The following is a 22,671-nucleotide window of genomic DNA, read 5'->3' on the forward strand; positions in this document are numbered from 1 at the left end:
AAGGGGGGCTCAGACATCTACTCCAGGGTACAGTCTCATCTCCATTCACAGATATTTGCAAAAGAGAACACAGCCTGAAGGGTGCAAGTTCTTTAGTATGTTGTATAATGTGAAGGGAAAGAAGAAAAGCAGCTACAGATCCTTTCCCCAAGCAAAATGTGTGGTCTTGCTTTTAGTTACAGATATAGCCACATGATGATGATGATGCACTTAAAAAAAGAAAATTTGTACTAGTATTTTAAGGAATTGAATAAAAACAGTGTCTGATCTACAGAATAATTTAATGCCTACTGAGGGGAAAGAGCCCTTTATTATGGAAAATCCTTCTAAATAATTTGTCCTTATATGCCATTACAAATTTACAAGGAGACTGAAGTAAGATATGTAACTTCAGGATGTGAAGTAACTCATTTCTTCTGCACTATCATGCATTTGTTCTTGCATACATGGCCCAGCAAAGGGAGACAACAATGCTGTCTATAATTTTACCTCTGCAGGGACAGACAGTGCAGACTGGCACACAACAAGAAAGTGTCAGCTAACTGAAGGGGTTTAATTCTTCTCTCTTACCTCTCTTGCAAATGAAACTCTGTCTGCCATATTAAGCCATGGGTAGCCAGTCTGGAGGAAAGGATGACCTCTTAGAGGCTACTACAATATTTAGGACCCTAAAGCAGATCATTGGATCAGCAACCTAGTGATAAAGTAGTCCAGATAATCTCAGCTACATCCAGCAATGAGCTCTGGCCAAATGTCAGAGCTTTTAGTCTGCTCTGACTAAAACTGGCCAGGCACCAGCCTTGAACAACAGCTCCAGCACAAACAGAGCTTCACACTGTACTCCAAAGTTTTCTCCCTGCTTATCCTTTGCGTCACTTCACTGGAAAATTTGCAATCTATGCAATTTTAAAGAGTTTGAGGTTTTTTTTTTTTTTGCCTAGGATTCGAACATTAAGTTGTTCTCTTGAGATCTATTTTATATCACTTCATACATCCTTCTTTTGTTCTCTACTCACAGCTCATAAAGTCTACTTATGTATCCTTTAAATAAAGAAGAATCACATGTTTTTCTTCTCATTTCCCTTCCTGCTTTCTGCTTGTTTAGAGCTGAAAGACAGCACCTTTTGCATTAAATCATGACCAGGCCATTAACATTAGGGAACCTTTCCCATTAAAAAGGCAATATATATTGACATGTGAACACTCCACTCCCAAAAGCTTTTTTTCCAACACTTCATTAACATTTTTCACTGCTGAACCATTATATCCTCCCAGAGCATGTCTTTATTGTCCCATTTCCTCAGCATACCACTAATAACACAACAAAAGGAGAGGAGGCAATTGCAGATAAATCAGCCCAACTTCCCATCGGGTTTCCCTTCCACCCTCCTGCCATCTGTGCTGGCTGCCACAGCACTACATGTGCTTGCAGACAAGGCCACAGGGTCACACTCCACACTCCAGCCACTCGTGTCTGCTGCTGTGATTGTCACAGCCCAGTATTTCTGCTGTGATTGTCCCAGTTCAGCATTTCTGCTGTGATTGTCCCAGTTCAGCATTTCTGCTGTGATTGTCACAGCCCAGTACTTCTGCTGTGATTGTCCCAGCCCAGTACTTCTGCTGTGATTGTCCCAGCCCAGTACTTCTGTTGTTTGCCTTCACGTGTTCGTCTGCAGGGACAGCTCCCAGCCACCAAAACTGGGGGCACACAGCTGAGTTCCCAGCATTAGGAGTTCACCCAGCACTCAAGTTCATGCCCTTCTCCTCAGGAGACCTGGAGACTCATCCCCTGGTTTGTACCAAGTAATTTACAATACACAGATTTCAAAACTTGAGAAGCAACATGTTGTATTTTGAATGGTTTACGCCCAAGAAATTCCCTGGATACAACATTATCAGATTAAACTTTTTTCACACAGAAAAGTACTATTTTCAAAGAAATAAATATGCAGGAAGCTTAAATCATAAAGAAAGTTAAGAATATGTGAACACTTCTTTCAACTAGATGGACATCAGCAAAAGCCAGAACCAAATATTGATCTATATTTCTGGATTAGCTTTCTGAGGTGTGCAACCACCTTTTCACAGCTGTGAACACAGCTCTGCAAAAAATTGATCATCACTCACTTTGCAATCTGAACTGCATGAATCATTAGTAGCTGACTTGTTAATTAAATACGGTAGCAGAATTCTAGATTAGTCCTGCCTTTATATGAGCACCATTAATAAATCTGTTTTTCAATTTAGGAAACATCATCTTGTCACAGAGTAGCCATTGTATTTTTCCTGCCTAAGTATAATATTTCATTAATTACTTTGACAGGTCACATCATTTAGTCTATCCACAAGAATAAATTCCAGCAGCTTGAAAATGTTATCTCTGTGTCCACAGAGAAGCCCCAGATGCACGTCTCACAGAAATCTCTCAACAGAATTTTCATAAACCAGTGGGCACACAGAAAAACCCTACAAACAGGTTGTCAAACCCTACAAAACAAGAGGTTTTCTCATTTATTATTGAACACCACATAAAAAAAATGTTTGGTTGAAGAATTCTCTTCTTCCCATTTTTTATTCTTCAGCCACTTGCAGTGTATGCAAAATGGGAAAATCACTTTTCTCCACATTCAACATATTCAACAAGGAACCCAAACAAATTAATCTGTCCTTAATCCTTTTACATTGCATATTACAACACGAATATGTGCATTGTACAATATAGTGCAACATCTGTGAGTGTCTTATTTTTGATTTATCAGTAACATTGATACAATCTATCCCTGTTTTCCCTCAAGTATGGCATCCATGGCCAACACTTGTTCTTTCAAAAAACAGCTGGTAAACACTCCTGGTAAAACTACTTAAGAAACCCTCAGAAAGCTGGTAGTTTAAAAGGGATTATTTTTTGAAAGTTTCTGCAAAACATCTCATGCAATCAAATTCACTAACACTTATTTGCTAGATATACATGTACATCTTTTATATATACATGCACAAACAGAAGCATCCTTTGAAATCTAAAAATATTTATTTAGGGACTGCCAGACTGAACACATGATGATTAAATGACTAGCACTTTGAAATGCTGAGGTAGCAATACTGCTAAAATACCTGCTGAGTTTCCACTCTGGCTTCATTAAGCAGACAAAGTCATCACTGTGGAAGTGCAAGATTGTCTTTCTGGCTAATGCTTAATCAGACTTCAAGTATGTATTGCTAATAACTGTGAATAATAAATTAATTCAAAGACCGGTTCTTAATGCATATAGAAGTCTGATGAATGGCTGCTAAGAGGTCTGTTCTAGAGACATGAAATACCTTATACACATTTACTAAGTGCATTTATTCATTCTCGAAAATCCTTAACGAGAACTTAGCTATTTTCTGTTCTAAGTACGCACAAAAGGAAATTTTAGAAAATAGCAACTTATAAAACAAAGCAGAGACCAAACACAGAATAGACACAGTTCTTTTGTACACACTCTAAGGAGTGTAATTGATCAGTGGTGCTTTGCTAGTGCATGTTTCTACATAAACAAGACAGTTATTTTACAACAAACCTGTGGTATTTTAAAAGACTTCCTTTGCCTCCTCTTCTGAGGACAAAATTTCTCACCTACAATATGAGTCTGACCAAAATTCTGTCTTTGAGGACCTGGTATGTCATATCCGTGGTATGACAGCTCTGGAATGATTAGATATTGTACCTATGAACCTAACTTCCGCTCCTTCAGTAATTAGATTATTTTGCCACCCCTCCCCCAAACCCATTTTAATAAGTTGTCTATTCTATTTTACTACCAAAACACATCACAAAAAAAAAAAAAGTCTAACCAGTAATCCATAATTTCTACATTAATGCTCTAAATGTGAATTATGTACAGGTGACCTACCTGGGAGGCAGAAACAAGGAGCCCATCTTAATTTGGTACAAGATACAGGGTATTTTTTCTTACAATAGTTCTTTATACTTTTAAGCCAAACAGAAAATTCGAGAGTCTACTACAAAATATATGTACTCAATTTCAGCGCACTCCTACAGGATTTCCTCATATAGAATATTACTAGATTTGTACCATATTTATTACTAATAAACATTACTATTTATTACATTAGGATTGCAGTAAATGCATTTTTAGATCCTGCCTTTTCTTCTACAAATTGGTAGGGCAGCACTGATTTACCCTGGAGCTAAACCGAGTTACACCAGGAGCAGTGTAATTCACTCTAGATTTGCAGAGCTGGTACACAGAAACACAACATCAGTTGGGCTGGAAAACACCTCTGAGATCATGGACTCCAACATCACCACGTCACCTAGACCATGGCATTCAGTGCCACATTCAGTCTTCCTTTAAATCCCTCCAGGGATGTGATTCACCCCCTCCCTGGGCAGCCCATTCCAATCTCTAATCAGCCTTTCTGGGAAGAAATTCCTCCTGCTGTCCAACCTGCACCTCCCCTAGGGCAGCTTGGGGCTGTGTCCTCTTGTTCTGTCACTGGCTGTCAGGGAGAGAGGCTGATCCCATGTGGGTACAGCCTCCTTTCAGGTATTTACAGGGAGTGACAAGGCCAGCCCTGAGTCCCCTTTTCTCCAGGCTTAACACCCCCAGCTCCCTCAGCTGCTCCTCATAGGATATGTGCTCCAGACCCTTCACAACCTTTGCTGCCCTTCTCTGGGCAGAAATAAATAGCATTTACCTTGCATCCAAACAGAGAATTAAATCCCTAATCTCATCACTAGCACAATAAGAAAATCAAGAATGCAAACCTCTACAGCTCAAAATCTGGTCAAAACAGAGAGAGGTGTGACTCGAAGCCAAGGCCAAAAGGCTGTGAAAGCCAGCTCAGTCTATGGTGTTTGCAATTGTTCACACACGTTTTTGTCAACTCTGCTGGTTTTAGTAGACATGCAGTACAGGGGAATGTGTGCATGAAAGAAAGACAGCAAAAGGGGGAATTTTAGCAATAAGAATAATAATATGGGCATTATAGAATATTAATACCTACATAAAAAGGGACGTTTTCCCCTCAAATTAAGACTTTTTGTCAAAGAACTCTGCAGTTCATCTTATTTTAATGGATTTTGCTTGCTACTTTCTATCATATAATAGTTCATGAAACAGTTCATAAAGTCCTTTGGCAGAAATTAACTGCATTTGTTGTGTTACAGTGGTTGCAATTAAAAAGGCAGTATTTCCACACTGCTACAAAATAAAGTATTAAACAATAAACTGCAGTCTTCTTTGTGCTTAGAGAAGAAGCAAGATCTTATCTAATGAGGGAGAAGTCTGCTTCTTTTGAATTACTTTAAATAAATGCAATTTTCTTGGTTAAAGACACTGAATAAATTATACTAGTGGTGTGCTTTTTAGATTAAATTAATCTAAACTCAATTAATATCCTATATTCACAGACAGTGTAATAGACTAAATCAAGATCAGTGTGATGTCCATTAAAGGACAAGTAATTTTTAGCTGCAATATATACAAAAATACAGGCTTACAGAAAATTTTTCTTAAACACATAGCTGGGGTTCCCATTTATTCTGAAACCATTAAAATACAGCCTTAAATCTCAGACTACAGCAAGAAAAAAGCATTCCTTCTTTTCCAGAGCAATGTTTAGTGCTGCACACCAATCTCTCACACAATTTATATATGTAGTAACTCATTATTTCAAGGGAAAAAATGCATTAAACATATATGTCCATGAAGATGCAAGAGCATTTCAGCTGCACTACATTCAGTGCCAGAGATTATAGTTCCTACTTTGCCTACAGAGGTTGCAATTTGGAGGATTGTTTCAATTTCAAAACCAGCCCTTAATTAGTTTGTGTTACCAATTGATACATTTTTCCCCTTAAGCTCTAGCATGGTTATTTTTGCCACATGATAACATGCACAATGCATTTAGTTTTGCTATATATTCTTAAAATCGTTTTATTCGTTTTACAAATAAATTTGCCACCCCTCCCCCAAACTCCTTTAATAAACCGCCTATTTTTACTGCCCAAACCCATCATCATAAAAAAGACAGATGCCCACGCATTAATCCATAATTTCCACATTTAGCACTCTAAATGTGAATTATGTAAAAGTATGGTGAGTTACCTGGAAGGCAGAAGGAGCCTTGTGGTTAATTTGTGTGTATAAGTGACATAGTTATTACAATTAATTCTTTAAAAGGTGAGCCCAAGAGTTGCATGATAGCATGGGTTCAACACTTAGTCTCCAAAACTGAGAAAAAGAAAAAACCTGCATATACTTCAGTCCATTATTTTCATAAATATTGTAGATCACAACTCATAAAATGTATTAGATATTCACAATCTGACAGTTCAGTGGCAGATCACAGGATTTCATATTTATGATTTGGTAGTCCATATGCAAATAATGGTAGAGGTTGCTGCTGAAGGTTGATGTTGGCCAGCTTTCAGGCACCCACCCAACTGCTCTCTCATCCTTCCTCCTCAACAAGCAGACAATAAGATGGAAAAGGTCATGGATCCTGATAAAGATGGGGAGATCACTTACCAATTATCAAAATGGACAAAAGAGACTTGACTTAGGGAAAATTATTTTAAATATTTGCAAATTAGAGCAGAATGATGAGGAACAAAAAAGACATAAAAGAACATAATCCTTTTTCCCAGGCCTTCCATTTCCCTCCTTCATTATGATTCTTCTGGTTCCTTCCCCCCACCCCAACAGGAAGATGGGGAATGGGGTTTGTGGTTAGTCCATGGACCACAACCAGTTTCTCTGCATCAGTCCTTCCTCCTGAAGCTTTTCCACTGATCCAACATGAGTTCTCATAAATGGCTCCAACATGGGCCCTTCTCAGAGGCTGAAGGCCCATGTGGGCCCTCACTGGCTGCCTAAGTTCCTTAAGGCCAGATCTGCCCACTCCAGAATGGGTTTCTCCATGGCGGCAGTCTGGACACCAAGCTGCTCTGGCATGGTTGGCTCTCCATGGGCTGCAGAGAAACACCTGCTCCACCATCACTGCAGCCTCAGGACGCCGGGAAGTACCTGCTCTGTCACTGTGCACTTCCGCCCCTTTTGTCTCTAACCCAGGTGATCACAAGGTTGTTTTTCACACCCTTTCCCCCTCACTGCTGTTTTCTGTATTCTCCTTTCTAAAATATATTTTCATAGAGGCACCACCAGTGCCCAGCTGAGGGGCCCAGATGTGGGTACAGAGGGTCTGCGGAGTCACCTGGAGCAATGTTTATCTCAGGGCAGCTCCTGTTCTCTCCCCATACCCGGCACCCCTGGCAGCCCCACCACTACCAACACCCAGTGCACTTATTTACTGACAAATAGGTTATTTCCATACATCACACCACTCTGCTCAATTCCTCTCTCTCCCAAAGCAAGAACTGAATGTACAACACCTACATTTAGTAGGAAAAACAATAAACTAAGTTCCCAGTATAACTGGGGACAGCTTTTCCCTGGTACAAGCCACTACAGAACACATAGAACAGGACAAAGAAATTCACAAGCATTGATGTTGGCAAGGCTCATGCTAAGAAAATTCCACATCATGCTTGAACCTGGTGATTTATACAGACAGTCTTCAGACTGGAATAAAAACTACGAAGAAATGTTTTTGTTTATTTAGAGAACAAAATGTATACAAAATATAGAAATAGCTTAATTTATTCATTGAGGAACTCTAATACATAAATTCATTAGGGAAGCAATAAACATAATGCATAAATTAATTACTTTATGCTTATCCTCATTAAATGCTGCTTAATGAGTTAACAAGCTTGAAAAGCAATGACAAATTGTGAAAGTGCATGCACAGGATTTCTTTTTTTAATAAAGCAGCATGGTAGCTCTGGATACAGGCTGGTAACATTTATGCAAGGTGGTCACTTTATCTTCTAGCCTTCAGGAGCAGGCACCTTCTGCCAAAAGTTTTGAATCTGTCAGAAAAACATCAACTTTACAAAGTTTGATTGCTGAAAGTACTTTTAATAAGTTTCAGAAATCACCTCCTCCTTAAAATTAATTTTGTAGAAATTAATTTGTACTACAGGACAACTTAGAGCTTCGTGGGAAATATTAATCAGAAATCTATGTCCACACATGCATATGTATGTGCACACACAGATACACACAAAATGGGAATATATTGCCACATCTGAGATTTACACTCAGGGTTTTGTGGCCTCTCATTGTTTGAGAATGAAGAACATGTAAATTCCTTGCCACAGTCACAAACTGGAAAGAGGCCAGGTAGCACTGAAGGAAGTCATACCCAACACCGATTTGTGATGGGGTATGAGCATTCCAGCATTAACTGAGCTGTGTTATTAACATGCTATGGAGGACTTGGTGGCCCCATTTGTCATGTCACATATATAGACTGCTTATGCTCTCATTTTCTGCAGCACAAAGGCTCCAAATGCCATGTTCTATCTTGTGATTTAAACAAAAGAAAAAAGCCACAATATCCATTTTTCACTCGCTCTTTTCCCATGCCAAAATTGACAGAAGAAGGCAAACTGCATCCCAGAATACATTAGTCATATTGATATTATAAATGCCTTTATTTTAAGTAAAATATAACATCTTCAAATTATTGATGCATTAACTAAGCATAATTCAGTGAATGTTTCAAAACACAATCCTCTCACCTTCCCAGGACACCCACCATTCACAGTGAAACTACCAGTGCTACCTTGATAAAATATTTAAAGTAATCTTTGACCACTGCATGAGCAAATATTTTCCAGATAACCTTGGGATATTAATCCAGTTTTTCAACCCTTAAATTGTTTTTTTCTAACTCTTTAAAAGTTAATCAAAGTAATCTAATTCCTCTTTGTAGGGACAATAAACAGATAAAGCAGTATTCTGAACAAAGACTCAGTTTTTTTCAGGGATTCTCATTCCTTGGAATATGCTCCTTTTCCCAGGATATTAGTGTGCCTAATTCCTGATTCCTTGAGAATCATGAGCAATATCAAGCAAATTTCAATGCCTATGATTACATACATACACACATCAAAGCATTTTTCAATATCCTCCAGCATGACCAATCCACACAAGTAAGATCTCAGTATCAGTTGTCAGCATGACAACACTTTTGAAACAAAAGCCAGAGGAAATCAGCAACTAAAGCAGCACCAGAGAAAGCTACAACATTAATCTTGGATCACATAAAATATTTTGCATTGCTGTGACAGCATCACATCATAATAATAACCCCAACAAATACAAAAAGAAATACACTTCACAAGAAGGTATGTGCTGATAGTACACAGCTACCAGAAATTCCTCCCTTAAAAGTAAATAACTCTGCAGCCTGATGTTTAAGTAAACCTTCAACTATTTTAAAACCTAGTCACTCTGCAAACAAAACCCTATGTCCATCAATCACACTAAGTCTTTAGACATTTTCAATTGATTTTGGTCACTTAAGACTAATTCACAAAGGATTCGGAAGTCACAGCACAGCTAAATGCCATCTCCATGATTGGATAAAAACGTGTATTAAACAAATCAAGACATACTCATGTTGCAAACAGGTCCTCAAGAGTTTTGTGCTGACACTTAGGCAATAAGAGCTAATGAGAACAGCTATATTCTGCTCAGCACTGTTTAGGATACTAACAAATTAACTTTAGATGATTTGTCATCAAGCTCCTGCAGGAAGAAGCCACACTATTTAAGGGGGTGGAGGCAACATACTCATCTGTGGAAGTCCTTGATCCCAGGCTAACTACTGTGATAATAGTAAAAATGACACTAGAAATAACATTTAACAGGAAATAAATTAAACCATTTATCTCAGTAAAAAGCATGTATTTTTTATTTATTGACAGGCACTTTAACCTTCATTCATGCCTTCATTTTCATTAGTCATGATATGTTTTAAAAGAACAATAATGAAAAGGAATTTAAATGCCAATTGAAAGAGAAGGACCACAACTCATGGCTTCCCAAATTTACACCAAATAGCCAATGGAGTCACAAAATAAAAACCAGGTGGTAAGGGATGAGAGTGTTTGGGGCTTCTTTTTCCTGTTTTTCTTTAATATATCTTGTCTCACTTGTGAACCATTATGTCTGTGGAAGAGAAAAGGAAAGGTCAACAGTGGCCAGTGGCAGCACCAGCTGGGAGCTGGAAATGGCTTGTAGTTTTCAGCTGTCAAATGTTGGCTAAAATGTAATAAGTGCCAATATGAAATGATCTGCAAATCTGTAGCTTTTTTAAAATTAGCAAGAAAAAATTAAGGATTTTGAGAGAGCAATTCGAAGTCTGTTATAATATTATAGTTACACAAAAAGTATTGCAAGTTGTTCAGTCTCACTGGTTCCCAGGTTAGCAGAACTCCCACCCATGTTCTGTGCTTAAACACCAAAGCAAAACAGCATTCTGCATCACACTTGATCCACTCCCCCTTTAAATACCCTCAATGCCTTTTTTCTGTGGCTGCAAAGTCTTGTGAAAGTAGACATCATCAATAAAAGGAGACTAAATAATGTATTTATTTTTTCAATGGTATCCATGACTTGACAATGTCTTACCAACAATGAAAGACAACAAAAATGTAGAAACAATACTGGAATGATGCAGGAGTCACCAAGTAGCTGATTGTGTAGCAAAACTACACAAATATTTTCTGCCTTTGTGTCCAATCTCATGCTTTATATACAAAACTGTAACTTTTGTAAAATGGATGTGTCCTTCTCACCAGCAGGCTCCCTTGTGAGAACTGTGTGTGCTTGAAATGAGAAGGAATTCACATATGCACACCCAGCCCACTAGCAGGACCTAAAAAAGAAGAGGATATGTTTCATCCACAACTGTGAGTTCAGCAAATGTCCTGCAATAGCAGCCACAACACTGCTGTCCTTTCTGAGAAGATGAGCTAACATTTAAGCATTGAAGGGCCTCCCCACCCTTAGGCATTCCTAAGTGCCAGCCTCTTTAATCAGCACTGATTGAAACCTTTTGGAATGCACACAGCCATCCTACCAGTGCCACCACACTCCACCACCTCGCACTGGCCTCTCAAGCATTCTCATTCCCAGTGTGGAAGAGGATGCTTGCATTGAGTCAAGAGCCAAGGGTAGATGACATAAGTGCCTATGCTTGTCTTTCTGTGCACATTTTTTGGATTTCTAGACCAGACAACTGGTGCAAACAGCTACAGCACACTGCTGTGGTCCATCACCCTCATCATGCATCACAAACCAGACCAGCAGAATTTACCTGCCATGAAGTCACTGCACTACACATATGGGTATGGCCATGCATGGTCTGACACACCTACAGACAACCTGAAGTACTGAATAACTGGCTTTGTCCCTCAAATATAGACCAGTATTTTCCTTTCATCCTGTTTCCAAGGCACAGTATGTTCTGTGGTACTTGCTCTTGAATTGCTGACAAATTCAGTCCTACTAACTGGAACTGAGCTGACTCTTTTGAATCCTATGGATTTGTCTTGAATTACAGTATTTAAAATAATAAGATCTAGCTAGTACAATGATGGCTTACTACATAAAACAAAAATGCAGTGCATTCTTAGCTAATGAAACTCCTCTGACTTAAAATTTGTTTTCTATCTTATTTGTCCCTGTGGACACTACCTAGTTTCCCCTCACTCTTCTCATCTGATAAACTGAAAGCTTTTGGGGAGCAGGGAGTGCCATTTATTATATGTCTTTAAAGGACCTAGGCCACCAAAGCCCAAAGGTTCTGAAGTACTACCAAATTTCAGTGTCCACACCAAATAATGAGGATCTTTGACTGCTCTTTCTAGCAGACACAATTTGCAGTAGCTGTATTTAAAACTAACAATGAGAAGACTGTTTGAAAGTAGTGTTTTCCTTTCTTGGAAAAGCGTATAAAGAACATAGTCAGACCATCTCACACTGCCCTCTTGCACTGTTGGGAGCCAGATTAATTACTGACCAGGTACTCAGGTCCACTGGAACACAGCTTCCCCCTGGCCCATAGAGAGCTTCAGCAGCAGCAGCAGCGAATGCCACAGCCAGCAGGATGCTGCCCAGCTGCTGGGGGCTCTGCCTTTGCGTGCCCAGGATTCCTCTTTCTGCAACAACTGCACAGCTCCCCTAATCCAGGGCCTTTTATTAAAGCTTTGTAAGGGAAATGTTACATCAACCTCAGACATTCTCTGTCTGACTAGAAGTTGAGGAAATATGATGGTGGGACATGGAGAACATCACCAATACAAAAGCTACCAGTCCCGTACCAAGGGGAAAAAATCACTTTTTTTGGAGGAAACAAACAAACAAAAAAATTCCTCCGGATTCTGCAAAGAAATAGCTGCAGGAACTGAGTATTAATGCACACAAATTCAGAAAGCCTGATTAGCAGTTACACCAAAAGATGAAACACACAGAAGTTTTACCCTGCAGATGAAAGGTACCATGAGCCAGCCTGAACTCACTGGGATAGGATTCCTCACCCTGATGAACAATTTGGGTCTCAAGGCACCAGCTGTTTATTGCACTGCCTGCAGATCCTGTGTGCTGTTTGTGCACACATTTCCTTTCACAGGGGGAAAAAGTACATGTCTGGAGACATAGAAAAGATTATTAGATACCAAAATCTCAGTTGATACAGACTTGGAGTAAAACTATTGATGGCTGTCATCATCCACTTACCCCTCTGCATATTAAGGTATAGTCACCATCAGGGCTAGGGTCTCTTTACTGATAGTGCTCACATTAAAGCCCAGCTAGATCCGATATTCAGGAGTGGTTCCAAGCCATTTCTATCAGGAAGGAGGGGTTAGTTAAAGGCAGAAGACCTCCTGTGAGAGTGCTAGAGAAATGCCCCAGGCAGAGGAAGCCAAGCTTGGCAGGGTCTGTGCCCATATCATTGGTCCAGAGCAGACCCTGAAGCAAATTAGCCAGCCAGCAATGCCTTATTTACTCCCCTTCTTCACAAGGAAGTACTTCTCCAGCCCTGGTAGGGATACTGAATTCATTAGCATATATGTGGTGTGAACAATCAGGAGACTTGAACCTGGGACTACAGTGAGAGCCAAATTATTTAACACTAAAACACACTCAGTGAGGAATAGTGAAAGGGCTCGAGGAAGTACCAGGCCCCTTGACATCAAAAACGTATCTGTGGTAGGAAGTAGAAGCAGAGCAGAGTATTGCAGTGTTTTTATATCCTTTCCTTTATATGGCTGTGTTGGCACACTGGGATGTAGACGAGCATGTCCTGCTGGGAAAGGAAGAGATGTGACAGGACTGAGGAATGGTGAGCCCAGGGCACGATCTCGCATGCTGAAGCGGCTCTGGCTGTTTTGCATTAAACGCACATGTCCACACTACCAGGCACACAGCAACTCTGCCTATGCAGGAACCATTTTCTTTTACAAAGACAAATAAGCAAAAGATTAGTTTAAAAGCCTGCTACAACTGTGGCACAATAAAAACAAGTGGCAAGCTTTTAGGCTTAATTGCTTCATCAGTTCAGTCAGGGAATGAGGTATTCTGAGCCTGAGAGCTTGTCTCTTTCTTTTCCAGTTACATCTATTTAACTAATAAGCAGATCTCTCTCCAGACCTTATTTATATTATATTATTCCAATGTGGATACAAAGCTCCCCATCTTCCAAAAACATTAAAAACCTAGCATTTAAAGAGAGAAGATTATTAAGTCTTAGTTCTGCAAAACATCAACTGCTTTCCAGTATTAAGAATTAGCCAAATTTATCAATCTCTGGGAAGAACAAGTTTGCTCATCAAAACTGAGACAACACATGAGAGACTTTTTCTGAGGAGAAAACTGTTATGGACAACCTGCTTGATGGGCCAGGATATTCTCCACCAGGTTCTCTGCCCAACTGAAACACTACATGGGTTACCTGGAGACAAACTACCAAGAACATCTTTATCCTTGTAAGGCCATGCTACATTTCAGAGCAGTCTTGTGGCTGCTCCAAGTTGCACCTTATCATCTGTGTTTATAAAAAGCTGCCTTGGCTATAAACTGCAAGAGCATACAGCCAGTAAACCCTGGCTACACCCCGAGTCCTCCTTTTCATCCTCTAAAGGCCAAAGATGACTGTGGTATATAACAAGATTCAAGAATGCCTTTTCCACTAGGTAATATCTGAGCAGAATTTGATCCTACAGATGCATATTCTAAGGCCAAAGTCATTTGGGTTTCAAAACCTGACTATAACTTTTTTTGGAAAACACTTGACACGTTTTGTCCTTGCCACCATGTAAAAGTACTACTATTTCCTTATGGAGATTGTCCACACAACATTGTCATAGAAAGCTTTCTATAAACACTAGAAGTTAGTGGTTCTGATATCCTTAAGGGTAAAAAAAGTCTTGCTTCAGCACTAATTGCAAAATTAGCAAGAAGCTTACGAGTAATTAGATTGGGGTGTTAAATCATGAATGTTCCTTAAATAAAACTCCTAATTAGGACACACCGCATATTTATCTACAATCTAGATCTGACAAACAGCAAAAACTTTCCTTTTCTAGCTGATATCCAGGACACTGCCAGGAAAGTACCAGACACTCACAGTGCTCCCTTCAGGAAGACTCCTTTGACTTTGACAATTACAGGCAAGGATGCCTGTGCCCCTCCACTTTGTACCAAAGCAGACTGGCTAAGTAGAGGCAGTCACAGCTGCAAATCCAGATACCTACCACCACAAACGTATTAATCTCTCTCTTCTGATGGCATAGGAAGTTTGGGCACTTGCTCAGATTAAGCTTCTGTGGTGGAATTTAGCTGCTGATACCATAAAAATGTAAATCTACCAACACAATCCCACCTTCTACATGGTATTTCTCAGACTCTAAGATAAATGCAGTTGGATAGATTCTTTTCTTTTATTACACCTAATAAAACACCACCTGACACAAACACATCTCAACTGAGAATTGATCCACAATAAACTAGTGCAATACAAACAGCCAGTTACAAGTTTGTTTACAACCCCTTTACACCAAAGGTACTTAGCTGCTTCAAAACAAACCCCACGATTACACTGACATTCCACACATCCTGCAGGCAGTCTTTCCAAACATTTTCTACCTTGTTCTAATTTCAAAACAAAATAATCCATCTACCTTGTTCTAATTTCAAAACTAAATAATCCATTTTCTTAGAAAAGCAGATGCACAGATTTTTAGGTATCAGAACGTTTAGGTTTACACTAGTTTATTTTAAGTCCACTGAAGATCATGTCATGTGAACACAAAATTCCTACTTGGAACATTTCACCCCCAGTTTGACATTGACCATCATAAAAACTAATGTCTTCTGAACCACAAGCAGTATCTTTCAATTACCTGGATTTTACTGTCTGAAGTGGTTCTGTTCTATGCTCACGCTGCAGAACTTTTTCTCTTGGCAACTCAGCTGAGAGGAACTTAAGCCTAGTAGCAGCAGAAAAATTAGCATGGCTACCATAGTGCCTGTGAGGCTTTATTGGTGAGACTGTTTAATTTTTAGTCCAACTTTAAGTGCCCCTTTTTATGTAACACCACAGTAACGAGCCCATTAAAAAGATACATATTTGCTATATCCCTTAGAAGAAAACCTTAGTCATCTCTTCCTACAGCACAAGGCAGCAAACTATATTTTTGGTAATATTTTTCTGCTGTTGCAACTTACAATAAACTCAATTGTTTTGCAGTGGATACAATCAACCCTTTGTATTAAAATATTGATTCAGGCTGATAGAGATGTTCTGACTGAAAGCAGGTTGGGTGTTTTTTCAGAAAGAAAAAGTTTTGCTGAAACAAAAGCCTTTCTGCAAATGGTTATGCAAATCTAGTATGTAATTTTGGGGGAAAATGTAATGATCACAGATTTCAGCTACATTACTCTGTAGCTGAGTCTTCACATTGACACCATCAAGACCTGAAGCCAGGTCCAACACTTCAGGTTACACACCTTGCTTTTATGATCCCAAATATTTTAAGGAAGAGAGAAAAATCTTTCCCTGACCAAACTGATATAATGTTTGCATTATTACTTCCAGGAATGAGAAACTGATATTTTAAAGTGAAACATTTAGAATGAACAAAAGCTAAAATCCATTATCCAACCCTCCTCTTCTGCATGTGTAATAAGACATGCCAGGAATATACACACTTATTGCCATGAATCAGAACATGATTTATTAATAATTGCTCGACAAACAGGCTGTGTGAGTACTTCCATGTATACACAAATATTAATGTTTATTTGATTGCTGTGAAATGTCTCAAAAAAGATAAATGCATTAACAGCTATGCTTGGCACCACATGAAACACACACCTTAGGGAAGATTAACACATCTAAGTGCAAAGGTTAGAGTTAGATGTCTGCCAGGATGGTTTTTTTTCATCTTGTTGAGACAAAAAATATTCGTCATCTTTTTCAGAAAGATGCAATAAACTGTAATTCACATGAACCTGACAGAGTTGTATACCAGCAAATCTGTCCCAAAAAATGGGAAGACTCTCCAGCAGCTGCTGTTGTTGCCAACATGTCACAATACAAATTATTTTAGTAAGTCAGTAGCAGAAAGAAGGTGAGGTGGTAAAACCACTAAGAATGTGCAAGTGATGTTTGCTAGACTATGACCAGAAAGACATTAACAAGTCAACACAGAGGACTGAGATGTAACTGACAGACTCTACAAAGTGGACCACGCTGCTTTTTTAAGGTTGAATTTTTTCATTGTTGGTATTGTTTTTTTTTTTTTTGTTGTGTTTTGTTGAGATCAAGTCAGATGAGAAAATCTCTATTTTGTCACTTTTTTATAGAACTGGACAAAGAAATCATGTTCATGAAAATCTGAATAAAAGCAGTATTCAGATTGGAAGAATTTTTTTTCTGCTGCATCTCTCAATTGAACAAAAACCCCTTTTCTGTGTAAATATATATTGAAACTTCATATTTAAAGAAATCAGCCTGAAGTAACTTGTTGGTTAGGAAAATTGGGTGAAACAGAATAGGCTGATGTTCAAACCTGTAATTAATCTCATTCAAGTGTCCCATTTATAATGGCCATTTACCTTATGTTCACTTTGTCAGAGCTCCATTGTCTAAGGTAAGAAATCATTCCCTTCCAAAAGAGTAAAAATGTGGTTGAAGCTGCTGTTTCACGACAAAAATATTTTAAGGCAGCTTTAACCTGGATGTCCATTTTCCTTGATATGACACCTTGCATAAGCACAGTATTTTATAGATGCCTTCAAGCAGGGATCTGAATTTAGCACTAAGATTTTATTTTACAGGGGTGAATGCCAAATGCTTTTCATCCCATTATGCTGGTTTGAAATAACAGTACCACTTAAAAGTAACATAATGACAACATAAAATGCAAGAGCTCTTTCAAAGCAGTGAAATAAACCATGATGGTCAGTTGCCTCAACCAGCACTACAAATTCCAAGCAAATCAAGCTCCATTTAATTCCTACTGTACAATTACAGAATATATGATACCCTGTGTAGACATATTCAAATAACTCTGTACACTTCCAGCTGAAATTATTTAGAACTCCCACTTCAAAATATTTTGATGTTTATTCTTGTTACATATTAAATACAGGTTCTGCATACTATAAACATTATTGCTAGTACTTAGAAAATTATTCCATAATCAGGAAAGATTCAATTCATAATGAAAACGTTTTATTACAGACCCAAAATATATAAAGCCAGTTGCTGTCTGGAAACTGAGCTCTGGCCTAACCTATGTAATATTAGACAACTGGCTTCCTCTCTGTTCCATCCTCTCACAAATTGCTTGCTGTACCTGTGTCATCTTTTGAGGCCAAGGACTGGCTTTCTCTTTGTGTAATGTGATTTGCAGCTGGGATTTCTGAATGTTGCTACAACACAAAATCACTGCAACGGTTCAGAGCTCTGCTCTACCAATCACCCTAATCCCAGTCTTTATTGCTACTTTTAATGGCACCCCTGCTGCTACAGAACAATAGCCCACTCAAGAGAACTTGTCCCATCGCTTTGAGTCCACTGTAAACACACACATATATACATGTACTTCTTACATAACACCCTTTTTTTTTTTTTACATTCAGATGCTGACAATGGAATCTAGAATGTTTTTACACTCACAAAATCATTCCCGAAGCAAAACACCACCTAAAAGGGCTACTACTTCAGCACTGCCCCCCCATTTTTGGTGTAACGTACTGACAAAAGTGGTAACAGGACTGTAAGTGGAATACATAGGAGAATAAAAAGCTCAACAGGAGAATAGTCTCTTATATAAAAGTTGAGGGAACAGGAGTCGAGGACAAACACGGTCTGCCTGAGATTCTGCCCAGGAACAACCCACAGCAGGAGACAAAGTTCCTAAAGTGACTATGTCAACACTTAAATTGCATCATACCTCTCCTCCTGAAGCACCCGGGATTATCCTGACACGCTGTTCGCTATCTTGCCAGAGGGAAGGAAAAGTCATTTTTCCCCAGAACGGTCCTCCAAATCAGGATCCCACTGCCAGCAACCCCAGCCCTGGGGCAAAGCCAGGGCTGCCGGTATCCAGCCTCGTACCCGCAAGTTTCCAATGGCGAGAGCCGGGAGCAGGAGGGGATCCAGCCCGGCACAGCGGCGCTGGGGACAGCGGCTGAGGAGCCACCTGAGGCGAGCTGGGGCTGGAAACCAGCCCGGCAATGTCACGGCTCTGAAGTCCTTCTGTCACCCACTGGGGAGGCACACTCCCACAAAAGATTGGGATTTAACCCACTGACACTACCGATGGGAGAAAACGTTTATCATCAGAAAATCTCCATCCAGCTGCCTGTCAGCACAGATTTCCACCAGCGGGCTGGCAGGATCCGGGCAGCCTCTCCGCCCCAACCGGGGGCTCGGGAAGGGCATCCACAAGGGGGCTGGTTAAGCCAAGCGCCCGTCTGACGGAGCCTGGGCTGGGCTCTGCCCCCGGCGCACAACGAGCCCCGCGCTGACCCCGGGCTCCCCCGGCTCGCTCCCCGCCGGCAGCGCGGGCGGGTCCTGCGGAGCACGGACACACGGACAAAAAGCAACACGGAACAGACGAAAACGCACACACACCAGCACCCTCCTCGCTCCCCTAATACTCACAAGAGAACACCAACCAAGCCCGTCCGCAAAAGGCGCCTCCTCACCAGCCCGCTCCCGGCACGGGAGACCTGCGGGGCATCACCCCCGCTGCGGTGCGCGCCCGCCGGGCCCCCGCCCTCATCCCTCCCTCCCCAGGGCGGCACTCACCTCGGGGGGACGAGGCCAGGCTGAGGGGCCGCCCCTGTGCCGGTGCCGGGCAGCGGCGGGGCGCGGCGCACTTCCACTTTCTCCGGGGGTCTTTCTTTGCCTTGCCGTGCCGTGCCGAGCCGAGCCGAGCGGAGCCGCGCCGCCTCTGCCTCCCCCGGCACTCCTCCCCGCCCGCCCCTCGCCGCCGCCTCCCCGCGATGCGAAGCGAAGCAAGGAAGGGAGGGAGGCAGGGAGGGATGCGGAGCGGTGCCCAGCGGCCGGGCCGGCTCTCCCGGCACCGCCCCGCTACCTGCCCGGGCAGCCGCCCCGCCGAACCCCGCTTGCATCCTTCTGCACTGCTCACCTGCCGTGCTCGGAGCTCACCGGGGCCCCCCGCAAAGGGCTGCTGCTTTTTCGGGGTTTGACAGGCTTTGTCCGCCCCTCTCCTTCTGCAGACTGCTCGAAGGGAAAGGTCCGGGAAGGCTGTGAGTGTGGGAGCAGTCTACGTGTACTTCAACACAACAAAGCCCCCACTTGATTCCCTACTGGCACCTAATGCCCAACAAAAGAGAATCGCTGGGAATGTCATAATTATCACCCCGTGAGATGGATGCAAAATCAACAGTTCTTACGAGGTTGTAGTTACAGAACAAATGGCAGCTTGGATGTATCTGTTTCTGTCCCGGTACTATGAGCAGCTTGCTCACGCCCTACTGCTTTAGAGCTGTGTTTCCTGGCACTGTAGGTAGAAATCTTGCACAAACATAAAGGCAGGGAAGTTACAAGCCTCAGCGACAGTCTTTTGCCACCTAATTGACTAGGGAGACTGGCTGTTAAGATCTTTCGCCCACAGATGAGAACCCTGCCTAAGTTCTAGCTAAAGTGCACATCAGAGCATCGTTTTTCAATGAAGGCTTAACAGGAAGCATCCTATCAAAGTCCTCACTAGACACTGCCCTACACAACGCATGCTATGTAGTCTTCCACTACATCCTCTCAATAGGAGCCATCTTTGCTATCCTAGCAGGATTCACCCACTGATTTCCTCTGTTTGCAGGGTATAGCCTGCACCCCACATGGGCCAAAAGTCACTTCAGGGTTGCATTTACAGAAAAAAGTGCTACCTGCTCCCACAATCCTTTCTAGACCTAGCTGGCATGCCAATGATACACAGAATATCCAGATACATACGTGCTATGAAATGCTATAGAATATAAATAAATATTAGTTTACCCTTCACTTTGTCTTGATGCTTACCTGATGATGGCACCTGCACTGCTGATGCAAGTTCAGTTGTATGGGGTATAAGCTCATTTAAAGCCCAGTTGTGATCCACATGTAACCAGTCCACATCTGAAACACACTCCAGGTTTTCCAGAGAAGCTCAAGCTATGAATCGTGGATCTGATCACAGAATTATTCACATGAAATTATAGGGATCTGGTATGCAAGTGATTAGCTACTGTCCCTGTAGGCAGATTAGATGCAGGCAGCAGGGTGTGTGGAGTGCAGTGTTGGGGGCAGAGCACACAATTCCCCACATCTGGAAGCTGAACCAGCACACAAGAGTGTGTAGATCAGCACACCAGCTACGAGGACTGAAAGAAAGGAGAGCCTGGTCTTTTATCTTCATAATTATGTAATCAATTAGGAAATATACTCCCAGAATAGTTTTTATCCTGATATCACACACTATAGATATCAGAATTAAGACCTTCATTCAGACTTCTGAAGATTAAATCCTTGAATGATGCCTTCTGGTTCCCTGACTTTGAATTCTGGCTGCCTTCTCTCTGAAGCACTTTCTTCAAAAGTGTACTGAAACCTTCTGGGGCTGAGGAAAGCCTTCAATGGCTCTTTGTTTGTTTACCAAGCCCTCTAAATAATCAACAGTTATGCAAAAGGAAGGCAATTTCTTCCTTGTGCTCTGTAAGCAACTTTCATGTGTAAGATCTGTCACTTCCTATTGATTTTAACTCAGTACAGAAAAGGCCAATGTCTCAGGTAGAAAGGATTTCCTAGATTTGTCATGTCTGTTTTTTCCTTTGACTTCTTCTGTAATGCAGATTTATTCTAGAGACACCTTCCCTATTTGAAGGACTAGGGGCTAAGCATCTAAAATGAAAATGAAGCGATGGCAGTGTAAAGTACCTCAGCAAAGGTACTTTAAAGCCAGTATTTCATGACAAAGTGAAATTGTTGCCAGTAGCACCGAGTTAAGCCCCATTATTGCAAACACTGACATCCAGAAGTTTATTTACAAGGCCAATTGTGTTTCAAATCATTGAGGTGTCTCGTGAGACAAAACATAGAGGAAAATCCCTGCAAGCTGAAAGACTTTCTCAAAACCAAAAACTGAAAAAGTTACAAAACAATAACAACTATGTATCTAGAAATGAACAAGCAATCCATATTTTGTCCTTGGAAGAAGAGAAAGAGGAGCACTGGTATGAAAAAAAATGTTTCTATCTTAGTGTTTTCTGGTGCCTACTTCACTTTAATGGAAGAAATGTTTAGATGCCACAGAACTCCAGCACTAAATTAGTTTGCTGTTTCCCCTGTAGGTGTACATTTACAATGCAGCTAAGCTGGTTTGGGAGCTATTTGATGTCCTAAAGGTGGCAGTCCTGCTCCTAATGCTTCCTCTGTTGGAGCAAAATTTGAAGAAAGCTAAACATTTCTTCATAGCTAGTTTAGATGCTTGAAAATGTTCTGAGAGTCACTGCTGGGTGGATGGGAAGGAAGCAGAGAGCAAGCAGCTGTAGGGCCAGCAAAAGGAGATGGGGATTGTCCTGGGAGTGCAGCAGGCAGCCCCCAGTTTGACTGAGCTGTCTTGTGAAATTCACCTTCATAGGAAGAGCTCAGAACAGACTGTACATTAAATCTGTTCTTCCTATGGTATTATTTTACATAATTCTGGCTCAATGAGCTGCTAAAGAGAGAGAAAGATTTTGTCCCTTTGTGGTTAGGGCACACTATCAGGCTGAGGGAAGACCTCACTGCCGGTGCTTCCTTGAAGAATTGATTATAGGTACTCAAACAAGACATCAAACCAAGGTCTCCCTGTTTCCCCAGCACCCTCAGTCATTCCTCCTGTATCAAATTCCCTAGCGCCAAACTCCAGTGCCACACACAAATGCATGCCCAGCTCTCAACACATTGGCACTGATATCACTGGCATCACAATGTAATCCCAGTGCTGCTCTGTGTGGTTCCTGTACCCAAGCTTCCACTGCTGGCTCTGCAGGACACAGAACTCTGCTGGGTAGATGCACTGTTTTCCAGCAGGCAAACCATATGAAAATACAATTCTAACAGTTAATAAAATATTGAATTACTCCACTAAACTGGCAACATTTCATTAAAATAGCAATATTGATTCTGTTTCCAAAGATGATTCTTCTTCTATTAGAAGGTCTCAAAGGTCAGTTTATCATCTGATGCATA

The 22,671-nt window shown here is 41.0% G+C and overlaps 1 protein-coding gene across 2 annotated transcripts in view; it reads right to left on the reverse strand.

The window, feature by feature from the left end:
• Positions 1-19,324, reverse strand: part of MYO16 (myosin XVI) — a 357,379-nt gene extending 338,055 nt beyond the window's left edge. The window contains exon 1 of one of the 2 annotated variants that reach the window (XM_063149977.1): positions 19,246-19,324. The gene's annotated coding sequence lies outside the window, so the exon portion shown is untranslated. Of the gene's footprint in view, positions 1-19,098; positions 19,174-19,245 lie in introns of those variants that run through there. The other variant, XM_063149978.1, reaches the window with a different exon arrangement.
• Positions 19,325-22,671: the final 3,347 nt, after the last annotated feature.

This window comes from Melospiza melodia, chromosome 2, assembly GCF_035770615.1.
Source record: "Melospiza melodia melodia isolate bMelMel2 chromosome 2, bMelMel2.pri, whole genome shotgun sequence".
Lineage (NCBI taxonomy): Eukaryota > Metazoa > Chordata > Aves > Passeriformes > Passerellidae > Melospiza > Melospiza melodia.